We start from the raw sequence: 8,492 nt of genomic DNA, 5'->3' as shown, positions 1-8,492 counted from the left end.
TCCTTCCACTCTCAGTATTTTGAAGTCACAAGATGGCTTTTCAAAGAGTTGAACTTCTCGATATCAATCTTCATCCTTGACCCGATACCACACAACTTCGAAATTCTGAAAGGAGAGCTTGGTATGAGAAAATACCTATGGAAATTCAAGGATCGCCCTATCAACCATGCCCACCCCAACTTGCTTACCAAGTTAATTCTATCACCACTCCATCTATCATAAATTCCTCCATTCCACCCTACAGAAACAACCAATCCAATAGCCAATCCAATGTACAATATCAAATCCAACCCTGAAACACCATCTCTGTTCTTGGAGAAGAATCTCATCGAGAGTACACCTCGCTTGCTGAGCCCATAGAGGTGGTCTTTAAAACGTTGGTACAAGCTGATGCAACGGTCTTTCCTATGACCCATCCCTTTGATGAAAGTATACCAAAACCTTGATGGTACAACAAAAAGGAGTATTGCGATTACCATCGTGTTGAATGTCATGCCACTAGAAAGTGCTTGAGGTTAAAGAATTACATTCAGGACCTAATTGACACATGTGCATTTTGGTCCCTTGCAAACCATAATCCTAATCCCCTTCATAATCCTAATCCTCCATATAATCCAAATCTCCTTCATAATCCTAATTGTCCACCTAATCCCGATTACATAATACCAATCTTCCATCTAATCCTACACCTCCCAACAGTCGCCATCTTCATAAATCCCAAATCACTCCATCAAAATTCACATTATCCCTTATTGACATGTTTCAAAAAATGGCCCAAGATTTACAAGCAAAGGAGAGAAAATGACCACCTTGAAACAAAGTTGTCTAGTCTTCCCAAGTCATACATCCCCTTCATCCCCTCCAAACCCATAAGAACCTCAATCCTCCAAGCTTGATGAATCCGCCATCCCTTCACCCACCCATGTTGAAGAATCCCTATGCGCCTCCAACACACCATCCCCACAACCCCAACGGAGGCAAGAGCCTTTACGAGAGCATGCTAGCATATATAACTTTCCATCTCAAGATCAAAACATCACTCTGTCTCATGTTATCATTCCATCTCAAAATCCAAGTCCACCCTTCGCTCCATCCCACAATCCTCTTCCATATAAAGATCCAATTATCCCTCTAACCCCCTTCAAGATGCCATTCCTCATCAAGATACAAACATCCTTTTCATCCAATGCAATGATTCCCCTCCATGTTGAGATCAAATCACTCCATCTCATAATCCAAATACATTTCAAGAGGAAACTATCCCCTCCAACCCATTACATGACGCCCTTCCAACTCAAGATCCAATACTCCGTCGCACTTCAACACATGTTCCCATGCAAATCAAGATCAAAGTATTCCTCTATCTCCATGTCATGATCCCAATCCATCTCAAGATCCTAATATTCCTCCTAATCCCCCACATGGTCCCAATCCTACACAAGATGCCATCACCCCTATCCAAGTATTCATGAATCCCATACCTGTCAACTTGGCTCTTCCACCTTTATGCACTGTAGTTTCCTCCAAGAGCTTACAATTCCTTCCACCTCCTATACCCCTCAAAATGGACTTGAATCTTGTTTCCAAAAGCATCCTATTGGAAAAATAATTTGTGAAAAAATGAATTTTCAAGGCAAAGGGTTAGGTCTCCATGATTAAGGCATATTTGAACCCTTTCAAGTCGAAGAAAATGAATGATCATATGGCCTCGGCTACAAAGCTAATGCTCAAGATGTTGGTATATCTTCCATCCCTCCTAAATCCCAAATTCCTTCGTATCAATCAAAATTACACCATGCCCAATCTTCCACATCCATTTTCGGCCCTTATGTCCAAAATTCTATTCCTTCCTCAACCATATCAATTTTGGGACCTTATGTTCCAAAGCTAAACCCTTACTCCTTTCCATCCACATTGGGTCCTTACATCCCTTCATCCACCACTCCAAGTCAAATGATCCCTAAGCACAATCAACAAAGGCACACATCCTTGAATTCCTTTCAATATTCTCCCTCCATCATCCCATCCATAAAATATCCAAGTCATTTATCCTCATGTCGTCGTACCATTGCTCTTGGAAGCAATTTGGATGCGAAACCAAAACTGCATACAACTAGAAATGCACAAAAGTCCAAAGAAGCTCATGGAAGAAATGCATCTCAAAGCAAAATCCAAATTGGTATCCAAACTTGCTTATCCAAAAGCTTCGTTAACTTGTAAGTCCTCCGATCCTTCGTCTAACAATCCTCCATCTTTGAAATACACTATCTCACGTTCGTCATCCTCTTCATCTATTTCGGGTCGTTATGTCTCAAAATCCACAATTGATCCTCCATCTAATTTAAAGTCCTCTCCTCCACAACTCCTCCATGCTTTAAGGTGTGTGCCAATGATGATCTTCCCAACATCCCCATCCATTCATCCACAAGTCTCCCAAAACCCCATCCATTATTGAACATCCATTTTGCATAATTCCATCCCTTTATTTCAAACTTTTGCACAAATCCTTATTCCTCTTCATCTTCATCTGTGCCATCTCCCCATCCATTTCTACCAACATCTATGAGAATACCTCTGGTTATCTTTGTTCAATATAGCAAATCTAAGGGATACCATCAGTGGAACTAGATGCTCGAGTCTTCCCCTTTGTATCCCTATCTCCCATCCAGTATCCACCAAAGTAACTTATATACATCCACTTATCCACATCCTTATCCTCATCCTTATCCATTCAAAAATTCGAAAGAAGCAAAAAAAATAAGAAAAAGAGATAAAAATCCACCCAATGGTGAAAACTACATCTTGTGGCGCCTTGGGTATGTACCATGATGAAAACTTTGTAAACAAGCGTCATGCGTAATCCTCTCATCCTCTTGCACTATACACTTTGGAGCAAGCTTCATGCCATCTACATTATCCATATCCCTTATCCTCTATCCACATCCTATATAAGTCCATTCTCCTTTCCTATCATTGATCTTGACTATCTAATCCATCCATCCTTCATCCAATATCCGTCATCCTATCTATGTTCGTCATCTTTATGCATATTTGATCTTGACTAACCATCCATCTGTCCTATCCATATCCTCCATCTCATACCCCTAATCCTATCCAAATGCATCCTCCATTCCTACCTTTGGTTTTGATCATGCTAGAGTTAAAATAATATCCATGCATGGTTTGGAAAATGCCAACCTACATTCCTCCTCCATTGATATCCATTACACATTATCGTTCAATCTCGTACATCTTTATTTGACATCATTGCATCATTTATTACACCACCTCTAGTGTGAGACATTTTACTCCTTTGCAACATAGTCCTTGGGTCCCCATCCTTCTATCCTCCATCCTTTATCCTGCATATCTTATCCATATCTATCCTTCTCCTTAATACTCTATATCCTATCCAAACAATCTCTCTATTCCATCCTTTTACCAAGCCTTGTTTCTCCCTTGTCATTGGTCCCATTCCAATCCCATCATATCCAATCTAATCCCAGCATATCCAATCCCATCCTATATCGTATTCAATCATTTATCCACATTCTATCTTATCCAATTCATTTATGATCTCGATCAAACTGAGCTTTCCCAATTTAATTTGAGCTTTCCCAATTTAATTTGCACAATAAGCACATACGAAAGAGGATACTCATATCCTCTATAAGGAGGGATTTATTTCCAAGGAGGATCCTCCCTTCTCACCCATTGAGGCCACTCTTCGCAAAATCTATATGCATGGCCTGCACAACCCAATAATGAAACAATATGCACAACAAAGAAGGATGTAACATCTATCCACAAGTTAATCTTATGAGAAAAGAAGGATGGAACTTCTATTCACAACTTATAACCGGGCTTTCAGATAGTGTTTAAAAAAGAATGCAAGCATTCAATAATGAAATCATGGTATGGAATGCATTTCTTAACTCATAATTACAAAAATAGTTCAAGCATGTGTTTATATTTACATTGGTGATAGGTCTGCAAATCAGAAGTAATGGTGGGTTGGGATAGATCTCTCACGATGTAAGCTAACAAGGATAAGTTTACATACACACTGCACATGGTAAAGATGATGCTTGTATCTACTTGAAATAATGGTGTTACATTATGACAAACTTTTGCTAAATGTGAAGATAGGTTTAATGGAAAAGAAAATACAATAAAAAAGAGAATCAACTCCTTTGCTACATATAGATTAAGAACATATTCTTCTCCTAAATCATGACAAGTTGAAGTAAAGCTTAATTTCACAAAGTTGCCTTCCATATTTGCTCTAGTCTAAAATACCATTGAAGAGCGTAGCCATTATTGTGTAAGTCGCTGCATTCTCTGCTTTACTCTATTACCAGTTTAGTTGTTATGGCCGATACTCCTACCTTGTTGCTATCCTCTTTTTCTTCCCTAGTGTGTGTTTTAAATGAAGCTTTTAGAAAGGACAATCTCTTGTCCAAAGTTTTTAATTTAGCACCTCTTTTTTTAAGTGCATGGAGAGTGAAATTAAGATTTCTCTCTATATTCGTTCAATGCGTTAGAAGCCTTTTTCATCTTTATTCAAGATGAAACAAAATCATATCACAAAATATATCATGCCATTTATTTTGACGTAAAAATAAAAAAGAAAAAAGAATTGTAAAATGTCTTTGTGATTTTAGCGATAGCCTTTATTGTCTCATACTGATCCATTTAATGCATTGCTTTTGGGAGAGTTACGTCACAAAAAAACAAACATTGGAGAAGGTGGATTAGTAAATTTTTTTAGTAAAGATTTTTAAGCTAAATAATTTTTAAAATAATTTCTCAATATTTTCAATTTGTGACTTAATTTTTATTTATGTTAATGTTTTTTAGGGAAAATTTAATTATGATTTATTAAAAATAATTTTTCTTTGCATTATAATATTTACTTAAGCTCTATTAATCTATTGTAAATTTAATAGATTTATTTAATTTTTTTTTTTTCAATAAAAGTGGACAAGCCACTAAACTTTTTTTTTATATTTAATAATTTTTACAACAGGTTCAAAAGGCATACTGGCAGGAAAGAACCTGCAAGAAAACCTCCGGTTTTTGCCTTATATATAAATCAAATTAAACTACCCTTACAAAATAGCTGTTACATATCCAATTGATCATTTACCCCGCCCAAACCCATACATTTTAAAGATAAAATGAGGTCCCATAGGACATTTCTTGATATACAAGTTCATCATCTGGTTCAACAAAATATAAGCTGAACTGATTACAAAATGAAGAGCTGGATGTCAACAAAAATCTTCTTGAGAACATCATGCAAAGACACCAAGAAGCCCATATGCTTTTACCAAATGGGGAGCAAAAAAGTCTTCAACCCGACTTGTGAAAACTGAATTATACCAAATGTGTCCGTACCTGCATAAAGATCATGCCACATCTCCAAGATATCATAGAAAAGTTATCAGATATTTAAAATTCAAGAGCTAGTGCCTTCAACATGGGGATCATTAATTGCATCCGAAGGAGGAACAACCCTTAGAGGGAATTCCAACTGTGCAGGGGCAGAGAACAAAAAGCTCAAAGAAAGTAACGAGTGCAAAGCTTCAAAAACAACCCAAGCTTTATCCACAATTTGAGCAGGGACCCAATTCACAAGAAACTCCATACAAGGTCAGGTATCATCCATAGTATCACATATCAGCCCCAACCTTAATTCAAACAATAATTGACCATACCATCCATTACCCAAAAGCTCACGACGAGGAAGAAAACCACCATAATAGAAAGTCCCCATATCAAAATGATAACCATCCAAAGCAGAAAAAACCATATTCCTATTACACAATGTTTAAAATATGAACGGGGAAACCAGGAGACAAACCAATTCAGGATCAAGTAAAACATCATAGCAAATTGCAACAAATCGAGACATAATCTCAGAGTAAGAAATATTAGGACAGATTTCCAACCAACGATTCCGCAAAAGCTTGCAGATTTCAAAGGCCACATCAGGAGAAAACAGGTTAAAAACCTTACTAAGCTTTTCAGAAATATCCTCATTATCTTCGTCGAGAACCACAGATTCAAGCACCATTCTATATATTACAGAAGACAAGAGACCCGACATTTGCAGAAACAATCACACTAAAACAAACCATAGACCAAGTGAAACAAAATGTAGCCTACCACAAACTAAATAGTCGAAGTGAAAAGCATAGAAAGAGGTAATAAATGGCTGCCATCAGAAAGAGGTAATATCATTATAGGTTTACAAACTGCATCGATGTGATATTTCACAATACATAACAACACGTCAAACCTGACAGCCATTAATGCAAGCTTAATAGGAGAAAACACATATGCCAAAAAATGATTACAAACATCATAGAAACAATGCCATTCTTGCCACGATCGAAACTCACACAAAACAATCTTCAAGTTAGTACAGAGACATCATCAAACAATAATAGCCCAAGTACGAGCAACAAATAATATCTCACACATGCCAATATCCCTTTTAAGCAGAAAATCCAAATCATTATATCGCACATACCACCACCCTTGAATGTATCACGAGTATCCACATCCTCACCCTATGAATGACCTCGTATGTCTTTAATACAGAAAATAGAAATACAATTTCTACTTCAAATACCATACATATACCAATAGTCATCCCTACAATGAACATGAGCACAAACCTGACAATTCAAGGAGGGCGGGAAAGGAATTTAAAATTACTAAAAGCTAAATCATTTAGATATCAGATTGCAGAAGAACCGTGCAAAGCATTAACCATTGTGAACTTCTTTCCACAGTTTAGAAGGAATTTCTTTAGAATTAACTATACGAAAATGTGCTTTGCTATCAATAGCTAGATTAGCCAAAAAATCCGCCACTGTGTTAATTTCTCTGTAACAATGACCTATTAAGAAGGAATCAAAAGAATCCAACTTTTGTGAAATATAATGAAGCAAATATTGCACCTTCCAGCAATTCGATTTCTTCTTCATAACACTCTGAATAATTACCATAGATTCACCCTCAATCACTATATTTTTGATTCTTAATGAAATTGCCATATCTAAGCCAAAGGATAAAGCTTGATACTTTGCGAAATTATTAGTAGTAATACCAATATCATGACATTTAGCAAGAATGAGTTTCACATTATGATAAATAATATCCATCCCAACCTTGCCTTCCCAGGATTTCCCCGGGAAGCACCATCAAAATTAAGTTTGAAGTGTCGCCAAGCAGGAGTTTTCCACTTGGCCAACAACTGCTGTGCAAAGGACTTTTTGCTCTTGGAGACCGAACCATGAGAAGGTAAGATTGAGAGGAATTTTCAAACCCCGGTAACCTTATTATCCCAATGGGAAAAGGAAGATTGATTATCCAAGTTCTTATAAATGTATGACAATGCCACCTTTGAAATAGAAACTTCAATTTTTTGCAAAACATCCGATACAGGAGAACACACCTTTTTGAAAATCCTATTATTTTGTTCAAGCCAAATGTTCCAGAGCACAATAGAAGGAGAAATAACCCAAAGGCATGCATAGAAAGATGATGCAAACAAGAGCGACCAAGAGCAAAAGTGAGAAACAAGATCCTTACCAATAACGAAAGATAAACCTAATTTACTCAACAACCATTGCCAGCAATCATGAGCAAAATCACAATGAAGAAACAGGTGTGAAGAGGACTATAGGTTTGTATTACAGAGAACACATGGAAAAACAACAGTAATACCTAATCTGTCCAGCCTCATTCCTATAAGAACCCTATCTTGGACAACCAACCAAGCAAAAGCACCAGCTTTAGGTAAACAAGCCGTGTGCCAAAACAACTTATAAGGCCAATATGAACAAGATTTAGCTAGTATAAGGGAGTTATAGCCATCCTTAACAGAATACTTTCCAGAGTCATTCCCAGTCCAAATAAGTTCATCCTCAGAATCCGAGAGAGTGATAAACCTCTAACCCAGAATCTTATCAAACTCTACTTTCAAATGCAAATCCACATCAAGGAAATCAATCGACTTCCATTTAGCCAATTTAAGAGGACCATTCTGAACAATATCAAAATAGTCCGCCACATACACACCCCAAAGAGAAGAAAGGATTGCAATCAAGGGGGACCAATCTCTAATGCTAATCAATGAACAATGTCCATTCCATGTTTCATCCAAAAACCTAGCTTTCCTTCCATTATGCACAACCCATGAGAGACGGGGAATAATAACTGCACTGCATTTATGTAAAAAATTCCATATGACAGAATTAGAAGGCAAATTTGAAAATTTAAAAATACTCTTTTTGGGACCATTATTCAGATACTTAGCAAACATAACCCGAGCCCATAGAGAGTTTGGCCTATCACAGAGTTTCCAGACCAATTTAGCCCCTAAAGCTAAATTTTGATTCTCCAAATTACGAATACCAGTACCACCTAATTCCCGAGGAAGACAGATCTTATCCCAAGCTACCAAAGGCAGACGCTTT

Source organism: Cryptomeria japonica, chromosome 6, assembly GCF_030272615.1.
Source record: "Cryptomeria japonica chromosome 6, Sugi_1.0, whole genome shotgun sequence".
Taxonomy (NCBI): domain Eukaryota; kingdom Viridiplantae; phylum Streptophyta; class Pinopsida; order Cupressales; family Cupressaceae; genus Cryptomeria; species Cryptomeria japonica.
The sequence above is the reverse complement of the archived record's forward strand: the minus strand, read 5'-3'. Positions refer to the sequence as shown.